The sequence below is a fragment of the Galendromus occidentalis genome, unplaced genomic scaffold, assembly GCF_000255335.2.
Source record: "Galendromus occidentalis unplaced genomic scaffold, Mocc_1.1 scf7180000077480, whole genome shotgun sequence".
NCBI classification, from domain to species: domain Eukaryota; kingdom Metazoa; phylum Arthropoda; class Arachnida; order Mesostigmata; family Phytoseiidae; genus Galendromus; species Galendromus occidentalis.
The window spans coordinates 1,275,382-1,288,446 of NW_003805468.1; positions in this window are offsets into that span (position 1 = coordinate 1,275,382).

The window sequence follows — 13,065 nt, forward strand, 5'->3', positions numbered from 1 at the left end:
CGGAGAGAATTACGCTCATTCGCATTCGTAGGAATTATTCTCCGTCTCCTCGACCTTTCCCCGGAACATCCAGCGCGTGGCGGAGGCCATCGAATACGGAGCCGAACGTTGCTACGTTCTGGTGAATGGACCTTCGATAAATCGAGAATCATTCCAGTTTCGAAGACTCCAGAATTTCGTGGATTCAGCGATAATTGGGCCGGATCGTATGGGGAAAAATTCAGAAGGGTCTCGCAGTGCGTCAATTTAGCGGCAGGCACGCCTGTTGCCGAATCTGTTGCAGGAGGACAGAAAGAGAAGAAGCAGGAGTTGGAGCAGCTAGGGATTCAGAGAGCGGATCTGCAATTCAAATCGACTTGAATCAGAATCTACGACGAGGGAATTTATCGGAACCATTTTTCAACGGCACGCGGTCGCAGCTTTGACGTTCCGTCTCTTGAGTCGGCTACCTACGAAGCCGCATAACCCCGTTATCCAGCTCCGGTCTTCTTCCCTCATCCTGCAGCCGCCTCCGTATCGTACTTCCTGCTCCCTACCTCCGGCAATGAGGAGAATGATCTGAAGGAACGGAATAACTTTGCGCTTTTCGCGATCTGCTCCCGGTATTCGAAGGTCACCCGATCCAAAGGAAACCCTTAAGCTGTCAAGTTGAAGTCCTCGATTCGATATCCCAAGGTGTAGTACTTCCGCGAGCTTCTCCGCAAAGTACGTCATGACGTATGCCCCCCTCCACTCCGAAAAAGAATTCTCCGTTGATCGACCGCAAAAACTCAAGAGAGGGAGGGCGACGGAACTCCGAATACCCAGTCGGAGTCTTAATCGCCGACTGCGTTGTGGGCTCGGTCCGACGGCTCGACTATTGCGAAAAGGCGGCGCGTACGTGTCCCAACTCTACACGATGCACTCAAAGGAATTGGGAGCTGTGCCACCGAAACAGGAAGCTCGAGAGAGCCAGAGGTAGCCTGGGTCTCGGTGGTAGCGACGAAAGTATGTCTCACAACGCTTCAAGCAAATGGCGATTTCATTGTGGCGCTTCTCAAACAAAACTTTGGTCTCCTGACTTATCGCGAAGGCTTGATGTGCCTTCGATGATGGCGTACTCGACGGACGACGCGTCGCCCAGGTCTCTGGCTGGAAAGGCGGAATTCAGAATAGAGAGAAAAAACTTTCGTCTCACCTAAACTTTCTCCAGATCGTCTGCAGCAGGACAAGTCGTCGAAGGGACCGATGACGAAAAAATAACTCCGTCAAGTTTCCGCTCAGGTTACTAGCTCTCTCCGACGACGTCTACGATACACGCTGAGGGAGGGGGAAAGTACTCCCGAGAGAAAAATAGAACTATCCACAGGGGTTTCGGACCTTGGAAGGAAGTTTCACGTGAAACCGGATCGCGTCGAAGTGCACCGGAAAATTCTTGTCTTCCTGTTTGCTCCTCTGGTCATGGTGTCGAGGGTCTCGTGATGATCCCGGGGGGGAGAGGGGGGGGGGGGCGAATCAAGTGAAACAGCTCAGAACTTTTTCCCTTCCGGAAAGTTCGAGCATGGAGCGAAGAGTTTCCCGCATCGAGAGTCCAGGAATAGCCCCGTTGATGGAAACAGCCAAAGGATGGAGCAGAGGGAAAAACTGCAACGATTCATCCCCGGCCGAGCGAGCTCCGAGTTCCATGATGTGAAATATGAAGGGCTTCGGTCGATCGAAGGTTTCCTTGAAGTAGCCCCAAGACGCTGAAAACACTTGTTACCTCATGCCGCCCCACAGGCGGCGCTCGGGTAGATTCAACTGGAAGCGAAGCCAACAAAGATAAAATCTGGGGAAGAGAGTTTGCTTGCCCAAAGCTCAGACGATGCATTGCATCGAGAAGAGGATTTGAGGGGAGACGGCAAATCGAGGGCTAGACGACAGTGTTTGTCCTTCCATAGTCAGCTCCGACGGCTCGACCGGGACGCAGAGAAGACGAGAACATGAACGGAGCCTGGTGCGGCAAAAATAAGGGCAACGGGAACGCAGTTACTCAGACGCGGGGGAAAAATCAACACTTGCGGTGTTTACTCATCCAACAGACGGAGTCGACGCTTCAGTGCCCAGCCGACGGGGGACGCTGGAAAGAAGGAACGAAAAAGAACCGGGGAGGACGTACTCTTTATTTTGCAAACATTCAAATCTACTCACCAAAGGGGACGACAGTCGAAAAGACGCAAACAGAGACGCGGATGGGAAGACCGCAAACGCGGAGCCCTAGGCCGGCGATGACGAGACCGGGAGCGGATCGTCCGAGCGAAAACAATCGAGCCGGTTCTGAAACGAGTCCTGAGCTTCGCTTCGCATCGGGATTTCGGCTTGCGCTCGATTTTTCTCAACCACCAACATGACCGTCTACTTTCGCTGCCTGGAATCTTCCGCGCCCCGCCGGCCGGAGACGACCTTGATTGGGGGGCTCCGTAGCTGTAAACATCGAAGCTTACCATCGACACTCACTTCGACCACTCACGATCGCAAGCAGAATTCCTGGCCGTGATTCCTCGGCGAGCGGGGCCTTGCAAATCATGCTCGTTGCTCGCTTTGTTGTTCGCCCGCGAAAGGCGATAAACCGTCGAACAAAAGTCGCTCGTAACGAACTTCTGCCGCTATCGATTTGGGGATGGAGATTCATTCATAGGCGTGTTGAGACTTGCTTGCCAGCCAGCTATCTTCGCGCTCGCTTCCGTTTCTTTCCTCCTCCCGGAGCGACTACCGCAGGCCAATACCACATCCGAGAGAGAGAGACGACGACGGTGTCGGCCGCACGCAGCAAGAGTCGACGAGCGTGCAAACAGAAGCAGATGAGGACTACGCTGAGCCACGGACGTTTCACGAATGGAAACCACGGCGCGTGGACGTACGAACTCTGGACGGATGGGCAGCGGCCAGCCTAAAAAGCGCGCCGGCAGCAACGAAAGGCGGCAAGTCATAAAGAGGTGTATTTTATTCACGCATCCGAAGGAGCCGCCGCGGCAGGAGAACTCTCGTAGACAGCTAGCGGAAGGCAGAGGAGACTTAGCTCTCAGAAGTAGTAGCCGCCACGAGGAAGAAAAGTCCAATAGAGAAGCGAGGTGATGCAACCAACTTTTTGTGATGCTTCTTCCATGCCAACCAAAGCGGAGCGTGAGAGGAAGCTTTCCCAACTTTTGTCTTAGATGCCTCCTCTCCTCTTTTTCTGACTCGTTACCCTTTTCCCTCCATTCTGCGCGGGCAGCTCATTCTTCCCCTCATTCCTTGAGTTTCTTTGCGGCTTCCTGGAGCACCCACATTTTTTTCTGGTCTTATTCTCCTCTGCGCGCTCATCACCCGGTTTTGTATCAACTTCCCACCGCCGGTTCCTCTCCACTCGTTTTAGCTCTCGCTTATTGAGGTCCTCGTTTTAGCTCTCTCTTATTGAGGTCCTCGTTTACGTCCTCTCACCATTCTCATTCGCGCTGCCCCCTCCCCCCTTGCTTCGGATTCCCCCTTATCTAAATCACTATTTTCTGAGCTCACCTTCCAGACCTCCGCTCCGAGGGAACTCCGCCCCGGGTCATGAGCGGAGAGTTTTCGGTAGACGGGATGAGACCAGCGAAGAAATGGACGGGAGGAGTAACAAAAGCCTCATAAAGCGCTCAGGGCCCCGGCTCCGCTGAGTGGATAGGTGGACGGGTCGCAGTCGTAAGTCAGCGTCACGGCTGGCGGGAGATTTGAGAAATACATAGACAAAATGAAAACGCGACACAAACTTGCAAATAGACCTTCCTCCCACCACAACAAATGATACACCAGACGGCGGAGGGGAAGGAATTTTTGTTTTTTGCTCTGCATACTGCGCCACTTCACGTTGATGAGCTCCTTTTATGTCGACTTATTCCTCGGTGAATGCGTTCGCTCTAGAGACGTAAGCACGAATTTATTCAACGAGGTCCCGTCTGCTGAAAGCGAGGAAAGTGCTCTCTCAGGGAATCTCCAAGCGTCAGTGAGCGTCGCTCGGAGCGCTTCCTTCCACTCCCCGAAATTTTCGGGACGAACTGAAGGGTGGAAAATCGCGATTCCCGGCTCCCCCCTATCTAGCATTGACTCAGCCCCCTCCCCATCGGAACCTTCCACAATGTTTTCCCCGAAAATCGGAAGTGGCATTTGTGAACAGAGTACTCTAATCTGTCTCTGATCTGCCGATTTCACACCGAAGTCCATAATATGGAGCCGGAGCTCGAGTGTAGAGCACCCGTGAGGAATGGGAACAAGGATCACGTTCGGCACCACCTTCAGGAAGGAGAAACGAGCGGGTTAATTCCGTCACCGAGGATTCCAAACCAGGATCGTGTCGAATGCGCGTCCACCGAAATCGAAATGAAAAAATAAATTAATGTCCTGCATTGCTGGCATCTTGTATCGTGAGCACAGGAAAACGAATTCAAGATTCTGTGGCGAACATTCCGCCGGCCAAAGTGTCCGTATCTCAGGAAACCACGGATAGATTTTCCTTCTAGATAAACTTCAAGCGACTCGAGCCGCGATCATGATCCAAGCAGAAGCACGGCGGCGGCGGACGGACGACTGCAATGAGAACCGAAACACGATGCAAGCAGCAGAAGCAGGAAATGAAACTGTCACCGAGTTTGAACGTAACATAATTAAGGAAGTCTGTCGACGGCCGGGTCTTGAAAGAGATAAAAAGAGCCTTCCCTCCTTTCGCGGCCCCGAGCTTGTGATCCCGCCCCGCCCCTGCTCCCGGACACTGGACTCGCACCCCATTTTCGTATGAGCCCCGAGCCGTTCCTTCCTCACTCTTTCTTTCTCTCTCGCTCTGGAAACCCCTTTGAACCCTAGAGCCCTCACCGGATCACCACGATTGCAGGAGGTCTAAGGACTCCCTGCGAAGTCAGAGCCCTTTGCTTTCGCGAGATGCGCCTCGATTCTCTGGCCAGACACCAGCCGACCAACCGACCCACCGACCAGGACAGTCGGTCGGGACCAAATCCGAGGGAACGAAACTCTGGAAAAAGCCGCATTACAGCGCACCGGATTACGAAACGGAAGGATTCCGAGTCTATTTCTTCTTGTTCCAGGCGACGAACTAGTCAGTCCACGCACACATACGAGCCTTGACTCAGAAACGACAACGAGGAGGACAACAACTTCAGCGAAACCTCAAGTTCGCCGACGACGCCGTCTCCGAACAACACGGAGGAACACGCTGACGCGGCAGGCGGCTCACCTCTTCTCGGGCCCCCGATCCAGTTGCAGGAGGAGCGTTTGCTCGTCCATTCAGCTGGTGCCCGAGCCGGGGAGGAGACCGTGTGCGGGGGTTATCCGGCGATTTTGGAGACGGCGCTAGTGGTTCACTTCTCGCCGCCACCGCCTCTGTTGCTGTTACCAGGGGAGTGAGCATGTTCGTCGCAGCTTAAAACTCCCGAGCCGCTTCGGGAACAACATGGGGCCGCAGATGGTGGCGAGCGCCGAGCGTACATTGTAATGCGCATAATACTTGGCAGATGGCCGCCGATTCAAGTGCGCTTAGTACGTTTTAACCAGTGCAAACACTCTCCCGAACGAACCCCTGCACTTGTATCAACAGTAGAAGCAGCGGAGCCGCAATAAGTTTGACCGTCCTCACCACGTACAGATGTAGTACTGGGCTTTGTCCTCCGTCCATGCTCCCCGAACAAGCGAGGGGAAAAGTAAATCGCGCAGAGGAAATTCCGAGGCTTCGTCCAGGACATTCGAGGGACGGAAGACGGGGAGACATTTTTTCATGAGTTACGTCGTTCCTTGCGAGAAAAGAGACTTTCTGTGCAAAATTTTTGTCCCGCCCCGATAATGCGGCTGGGAATCCTCTTCTCATGGAGCATCGGGAGCCGGTAAACAGACGGGAAAAGCGGCGTCATTCATGGAGGTTGTCCAGTACATCATCATCATTTTTCGGATGAGCTCTGAAGGTGGAGCAGAACGTGGCCAATCTCGTTCCCTCGCTAGTCAGAAGTCTTCTCTCGGTCGCGGAGCAAGCGTCGTAGTCCTCTGTAGGCGGCATCGCTGTCATTAAGAAGCCAGCGGCATCGGATTGAGCGAGAGCAGAACCGAGAGAGAAGAATGAGTCTAGCATGCAGGCAGGCGGAGAAAATCTGCTCGGGTCGGCTTGTGACGTCGGGGGAAAAGAGCAGCGCGAGCGAGCGGGCGAGGAAGGGCGGGCAAGCGGGATCAGTCCCGTAGTTCGCTGGTGGTGTAATAAGGGTCTGCATGGTGCATCTTTTTAGCGTCGGCCGTCCATCCGCTCATGCACCCTATGAGACGAACGACGAACGAACGCCGAACGAGGGGAATGGGGTTATGCTAATATCGTATTTAGCAGATCTCGAGGAATGAACCGCTCGCACCGCGACGCTCATCCCCACCCTCGTCCGCTAATCTAGCGGCAATTTGGCTCCCGATCCTCTCGTTGATGCTCCCGCAGCTTCCCGCGCACATTGTTCTTCCCGTATCCTCATTTTTATAGTGAGAGTGCAGTTGTGTTCTTGTATCGGGGTGTTCGCGAGAATTTCCGATTCGGGAAAAAGCGCAGAAAAACTGCTGGCTCGGCTGCTCAATAAGTCAATACCTAACACAAAGCTAACTGCTCGCTGATGACCTCGCTGACATTCCAACAGGAGAACGGCCGCGACAAGGAAAAGCAACAGCATCGGACGGCCTCGGAGGGTCGCAGCTCGTAGCCGTCAACGAATCTGGAACGGCGGAGAGCTGAGGCGGATCGGGTGCTGAATCGCTAGGGAGGTTTTATGACCTCATAGAGGGAGACGAGCGTTCCGTGTTACAGTTTGTTCCGAAAGCACATTGACAGTCTTTCGATGCGAGGAAGGGCGTAGGCTTCTTTCTGAGCAGAAGATCCATGGCTCCCTCATTAGGCACAGCGATTCTTCGGATTTTCCGCCCCGGAGAGGCAGGCGGACTACTTGTATTCATGAGGAAGTCGGGCGGTCGACGACGACCAGGTTAGCGTCTGTCTCCGATTCGTTGCAGCGACCACTGAGGCTGCTCTCTTCGCCGTTGTTCTTGTTGCTGCTCCTGCTCTCGGAGGATGCTTGTCTTTGTTGTAGCGGCGTTGGGGCTAACCATCAAGCCGTGACATCGTCTTGCACTAGCGTTCCCTTATGGAAGATCCTTGTCGATAATTTGTCGAGCGCGGTCAAGCCTCGCTCTCATGATGAACAGAGGCCATCAGCCCTCCCCATTCTTTCCCCTCCCCCCGGCATCCGGTGGCCGATTGCTTAGTTTCTCCGTCCAATGTTCTCTGGCGTCCTCTATCGATGCCGAATAATAGGAACACGGCAACTTCCATAACTCGCCACCGAAGTTGGCTTCGGGGGCGTAGAATCTGCTCTTTTTGGCCGGCGGAGGAGCACACTCAAGCGGCGGGCGAGCACACGAAGACGTCTGAGAGATTCACCCCCGATCTCGTGAACTGAGTAACATAACGATCGAGAATCACACCCGTTCACCAAACCATCCTTCGACGCAGGTTTCATGACAATAATAATTTATAGCATTCGACATCAGAAAACAGGAAGAAGCGGGAGATGATTAAAGCAATTATTGTGAGTTATGTGATCACCGCACCGAAACCTTGGGGCAGGAATTTATCGTGGGGTGCGCTGAAGAGGAGGGCCCTGAGCCCGAGATCCTTGAATTACTAGGCCTACATGAAGTTTCGAGAGGAGAGACTGTGCAAGGAACTGAAAGAAGTCTTGAGAGATGGGAGCGGGAGACGATAGAACATGTCTCCCAGGTACGTCGGATCCACCAACCTATGACCAGCTGAGGAGATTCGTTCCCGCGCAAAGGGGCTTTTGTATACAACAAAATGTGTAATACCAAGAATGGTCGATAAATCAATCAATCAATCAGTATCTAATGGTGAGAAGGCTCGACGGGAATGCATCTGAAGAGAGCGAGGGAGGTGACAGGAGCTGGTCAGACCACGTCGACCCTTCAGACCCCTTCCTTACGAGAAGAGGGAGGAGGGGGAAATTCCGGTTCGAGAAGCTCACCACCACTTGACCTCCGCGCGCTCTGAGAGGAAGTCATTCCTGCCGTGCATGCATTCGGAGAAAAAGTGAAATGCAAACATTCTTCCCTTGAGGAATCGATACTTTTAGTTTTTATCAGGGAATATTTAAATGTTCCCCGCACTGAACTAGCACGAGAGCGAGCCGGTGAAACCTCCCGGTAGCGGGAATCCTCCATTGACGACACGGAACTGGGAAATCGGGAAACTCCGCAGACAAGCTGATAAGCGCGTCAGGAGCGGAATCTACTCAGCAGATGCTCAAAACTCTCTCGAAATTGATCGTGCCGCATCCTGCCTGTTGTCAAATGTTTTGCCCGAACGCGGCTTCCATTTTTCTCGAGTGCACTTCTTTCCCGTCCATTTGAGGCTCTTCGTAGATACGTTTCATGCGTTCTCCCGGAGGTTCCTTCTCCGCTAGGCCTTCCGTTCGCTTCGTCCATTTTGCGGCTTCTAGTCGCTCTTGATGAGAGAACTCCCTAATGACATGCAGAAACCGCCTGGGTAGAGCTCGATCGCAAGTATGCGGTTTGTAGTCGCGGCGAGCGCAGCCGCCGCACTCGACGCCCGACCAAAAGAGTGGATGAGTGAATTTTTCGCAATGCGTTCTTCGGTGATGGCTGCTTGGAATTTTCCGGCACACACCGAAGACAGATGGTAAATGGCAAGATGGATGATTCGCTCGACAAAGAGGCGAAGAAAAAAACAGCAAGGACCGCTCCAGCCTACTGCGAGGAGGAATGGTCTCCTCCTCCAGCTCGCCGTCGTCGTCCGGAAGAAGGAGCCGTCAGCAGGTTACGAAGAAGAGCAAAACTGGATGATCTCCGTCGGGCGGAAATGGAAGAGAATTCTCGTGGCGATTCGAGTGCTTCCTGACGGAGCAACCAAGCGGAGCACGCATTCCAGAGGGAGCGGATCTCCCTGCGTGCCCTCGGTTCCCCCGTCTGCGTCGCCCGGATTCGCTCGCAAACGCTTTGCGCTAGCGCCGGCCGCCACGATCAGCCTCCCGACGACGGGACGCCACGCCGAAACGGCGAACCACGGCGAACTGTATCAGATGAGCCAGAGATTACGCGGAGGGGGGAAAACCATTTTCGTGCTTTCGGTCGGGGGCGAGTTCAACGGCGACGACGTAACTACACGGGGCCAACGTCGCTCGCTCATTCGTTCCACTACGCTGTCGTTGATTCTACCTTCCTGCTCTCTAGTTACTTACTCCCACTGTAGTACGCCGACCGACGCCTTGGACGAAGTCCACAATGAAAAATGACCGTCCATCGTCGCGGCTCGCCTGCCTGTCCAGCCATGCGCCCGAGCCATCAGTCGCGCTACAAGGAGACGGCTCCCAGCTCGACGACGACGTTGACGACGACCGCCACGACGAGGATGACAACATCCACTAAAAGCGTTTAGCACGCTCAACTGACCGCTAGTGTCATCTGCGACACGAGAAGTAACTGTGCCGTTCATGAAGCGACTCCCAAGCCGTCCCGTTGACCGACCGATCGCCCAGCCACCCACCAGTCAGCCTCCTTAGTGGGTTGGATCCTCAGCTTCACGGTTGGTCTACCATCAGAACGAGTTCTCGGACACTCGTCCCCTCGAACTCTTGCGGGCTTCGAGGGTCCCATATTTGCCGCAGCCGAGACATCAAACTAGGCGTCGTCCGGCGAATCGTCACAAAAAGTTGTTGGCAAAGTTCTTCCCGCTGGCTCGCTTCTTTCGCACTGTTTGTTTAAGTGCTGGATAAAAAAGATGCGGCTTCGACTGACACCAATGGGACAGCATTGGGGACGGACGGACGGCCGAACGACCGTCCGACCGACCGAACGACCGACTGACTGGCAGAGCGAGCAACAACTCGAATCAAAATTTTCACTCAGTCAGTCGGAGCGACCGGGCGAGTGACCGGCCGACGTCGAGGGGTCGCTTGTGGGTCGCTTGCGAAGCCCAGGATAGCTGCCTGTAGCCGAAACGTGGGAAAAACGCGTGCATCTTTCGGGCTGCTTCGCAGCTGAAGGAGGTACCGAAACTGCGAGCTCGCCAACCCACTCTCTCCGCACAGCGATCCGCACAGTGCAGACAACAGCGGACTGATGCAACTTTGGGAACTTTCCGCGCACTTCACCCCCAAAACAAGCGGTGGAATCATCCCGGTCCTGCCGCAAAGTGCTTCGCCCTCATGGGTCCTTCTGAAGTGCCTGCTCACTCACTTGGTCGTCTGCCGCCAGCCTCGACAGCCCAAGTTCGCGAGAGATATCTCTCTCTGTCAGAGCAGGCGAGCGAGCGTGCGATTGAGTAAGAGACGTCAATTCGGGCTGCCTGTCACCAAGACCACGCATGACACGGCTGAATTTTCGCGAATTCCCGGGTCCGGAACCGAGCCGATTCCGTACAGGAGTCCAACAAGCTCTGGGTGATGAGATCAGTCCGAGAACATCGCTCCGATCGAACAGCTGCGTCGATAATCTCACCCCTTCAGAGCCGCCGAGAATCCGGGTGGCAGCTTACCCGGTGATCTCCGACCATCGGGTGATATCTGATGATCTCGAATTCGCGATCGGGAGGACAGGCGATTCTTCCGAAACCCCCATATTCTTCCCTGGGGCCCCACCATTGATATTTTTCCCTAAACTCGGGGGCGTGTTCGTCGTCGGGGGCAATTTGAAACCGCACGCTCTCACTGCCCGTGATGGAAGCGGAACGAGGAACCTTGCTCCGGATACTTGTTCGACGGAAATCGATGATTGGAAGTGCACAAGTGTTCTGAAGTACCATCGGTTCGTCGTAGAGTGGAACATTTCACGTGAGTGAGACTCGGCCCGATACCCTCACGAATACAGACGTCTTTCGTCCGGGAAATGAGGGCGGCACATAGCTCTACAAACTACTCGCTATTCGACCGCAAGACGGTGAACGGGAACGGCCGATCGGGGAAAAAAATTCAAACAGAGACGCGGTGTCCTCCGTTGGAAATTTCCTCCACGGCTCACAGCCTACCGTCCGCCCAGGGGGAAACCCTCGGCTCCAGGTTCAATCCGATGGGGTAATGAGCTGACGGAGGAGGTCGATCCGATCCAGGAGGAGACCGCTCTTCAGAACAGAGAGCGCGAGCAGTGCTCGCGGAATCGGTGGCCCGAAGCGATATGTTCCCAACAACGTCAACTGGCGCATGATGAACGTGGGCGGGACTATTCGAGGGAAGTGATTTCCTCCTCTGAGTTGTTCGAGGTCAAGATTTCGGGACGTAGAAAACGTTTTTCACTCTGAATTCGATGCCTCAGTCAGTACAATAGCTCCTGCTTTGAGAGACTCTCTCGAGGAATTTCCGCTTGTTCTTATCAGAGAAGTCCCGACCTCTGGAGTTGATGGCGACGCCGACGTGTTCTCAGTAGACGGAAGTCGAGCCAATAGTGTCACAGCAGGAGCTGTCAGATAGCTTCGATTCTCTCGATTTCTCGTCGGCTGAATCCAGCGGGAAGTTCGACTTCGGGGACGGGGTTGACTTACAAAACTACGCCGCGCGGCAGATTTCATTAAAGTAAATCCCAGAGCTCACGTCCTTGTCTGTTCGCTGCCATTGCTCACCATCCCAAGCCTATCTCTGTCCTGGGATAGCTCTGGGACGTTCGAGATTCCGACTCGCAAGTTTCCGTCGGATCCCTTTTCCGGTCCCGGTGGGGCGATATTGCCGCTGGACTCTTGAATTCCGCGGCTTTCCGAACGAGGCGTAAAACGCCGACTCGCGAGGAGAAATCGAAAATATTCGACGTATCTTACTCTCGAGTTCGGGGCTCAACCAGGACGAGTCCATCGGAGTCGCAGCTCACACCTCATGAATATGACCGTATCGATATGTGATAAGAGTCAGAGGGTCTCAGTCAGCCACGTGTCCGCGATGAGATTGCGGAGCCGCCTCAGCGAGTAATTCCGTCGAGCGGACTTTCATAAGCGCTCCCCGCTGGGAAACAGCAAGGGAATTTTGAAAACGTGATGAATTATTACTGGAGATAAGTCCGAGTCTTTGAGCTCGCTTACGGGATGGTTTTGCAATCATCATCCGCGAGTTGCGTACGGATCCTGTTACCGGTCGGAACGCGCACACTGTGGGCTCTCGAGCATGGCTTCGGAAGGCGGCAGCTCTGATCGACCAATGGTCGAGGAGCCCTCGAGGATCGGTTGTTCAATCAGAATTGCTCCGGGTGTTTATAGATTCCCGCCGTTTCTTTCACGGAGCGCCTTCTGTCGCAGTAAGCCTGTGGAACTCCATGCAGATGGCTTTGGAATCCTGCCGGGTATCTCGGTCCAGGAGCCGGAACCAAGGGCACAGTCCTCATTCCGAAGTCTAATCGACCCGTAACTGAATTCGCAGACCTTCCATCGATCCGGCCTTGGACGAGTCTATGAATTTTGAATGAAAATATCCTCCCGCGTGCCTTTGTGACGACCGTCCGAGGGGTCGCGAAGAGGATTGCGACCAACGGATGAAAACTTGTCGTGGCCCGATACAATTGTTTTCGAAAATAACCGCGCCGTCTAAAGGCCGTGCGGTTCCCCGGAGGCGAGAGCTCAGCTTATAGCGATTACGGCTCGCGAGAAAACCAAAACAATTCGAAATTCGCTCGTCCGGTGTGGGATATCTGAACGCGAAGATCGGAACAATGATCGAAATTACGTGCAACGATCGTCTCGGGAAGAAAGTCCGCATCAAGTGCAAGTGAGTTCGCTTCCATTCCTCCTGTAGGAATCCATTGGTGCTGCTTTTTGAATGAACACGTCAAGGGTTGTTTCTTCCGAAAACTTCGAGATTAACATTCGTGGATTCGATTCTGATCTATTTGCAGTGCCGACGACACCATCGGTGACCTGAAGAAATTGATTGCTGCTCAAACCGGAACGAGATACGATAAGATTGTGCTGAAGAAATGGTACACGATCTTCAAAGACAACATCACCTTGGCTGACTACGAGATCCACGATGGGATGAACCTCGAGCTGTACTA